We start from the raw sequence: 1630 nt of genomic DNA on the forward strand, positions 1-1630 counted from the left end.
CCCTAATGCCTGTCCACCATCTACAAGGTATAAGCTATGACTGTGATGGAATATTCCCCACTTGCCTGGAAGGGTGCAGCTCCAACAACACTCAAAAAGCCAGACACCAACCAGGACAAAGCAGCCCACAGGATTGGTACCAGATCCACAAGCATCCATTCTGTCCACCACTGATACTCAGTAGTAGTGTGTACAATCTACAAGATGCACTGCAGAAATTCACCAAAGATCCTTCGACAGCACCTTCCAAACCCACGGCCACTTCCATCTAGAAGGACAAGGGCTGCAGATATTTGGGAACAGCACCACCTGCAAGTTGTCCTCCAAGCCATCCTGACTTGGAAGTATATTGCTGTTTCTTCATTGTTGCTGGGTCAAAATTCTGCCTCCCTTGGGGCATTGTGTGTTGATATACAGCAGATGGATTGCAGCAGTTCAAGAAGGTAGCTCATGACCATCTTCTCAAGGGCAACTAGGGATAGGCAATAATCACTAGTGCAGCCATTGACTCCAATGTCTCATGAGTGAATTAAAAAAGGGTGATCTTCCATCACTTTTCCCAATTTAAAGTGTTCCTCAAATTGCCTGTGCATTTGGAGATCTGGTTGTAGAAGCCACATGAACTCAGTGTTAACTTTCTTTAACAGCAGACACCATTGAAACCTGACTCATTTCTGTTTCTCTGGTGCTAATGCTTTCGTTAAACACAATTTAAATTTATCTGAGAGGGAATGTACTGTAACGGTACCAGCAACAAGACACTTAACTAATGTACAGAGGCTAGAGAAGCTGTGCTTGTTCTTCTTTGAAGTGAGTTAGACAGAATAGGCACAGAAGCACGATTTCCAGAGACAGAATGGACAGTATCTAATGTTCACAAATTTAAGATAATTGGCAAAAGCTCCGAGGGCAATGAAGAGAAATGATTTTATATCACGAGTTACAATCGGGAATGGACTGCGAGAAAACAGAGTGGAAGGAGATTCTATTGTAACTCGCAAGGAGAATTGAATAACTACTTGTAAAGAATAACAACACTGAGGAAAGAGCATTAGAATGGGACTAATTAGAAAATTCTTTCAAAGAAGCGCAATGAATCAAGTGGCCTTCTCCAGCACTGTGACTTTATGTTTCTATCCCTTTCATTCAGCACTACAGGAAATAAACAGTATAGGTGCACAGCAATCTATGAAAATATACAAAGCTAGGATATGAGAACTAAACTTTGATGCTGTGTTTCAAAGCATGTAATAGTATTTTACTGAGAGAAGAGAGGTTCATTTATAATATTGTAATGTTGCTGTTTTTCAGGATGTTTTGGTGATTGCAACTGACATCCGTTATGGGTCCTAACCAGCTGTTGTTTACAACAAACACCATGATGGAAACCAGACCAGACCTGGAACAATTCAACCATTTCTTATGCTGAGAATTGCTTACACCTGGCCTTAGATTAAAGTTTTGTGCATTTTCTGTCAAAACAACTTTAATTTCTAATTCTATGCTTTTCATCAAACAAGACACTCAATGAAAAAGAAAGCAACAAGTAAAAGTCATTCCAGTCACTGTTGCTTTGTCATCAAATAAGAGACAAAACAAAGCCACAATTTTTTATACATTCATGGCGTGT

This window comes from Rhincodon typus, unplaced genomic scaffold (genome assembly GCF_021869965.1).
Source record: "Rhincodon typus isolate 14 unplaced genomic scaffold, sRhiTyp1.1 hic_rhity00003093, whole genome shotgun sequence".
Taxonomy (NCBI): Eukaryota; Metazoa; Chordata; class Chondrichthyes; order Orectolobiformes; family Rhincodontidae; genus Rhincodon; species Rhincodon typus.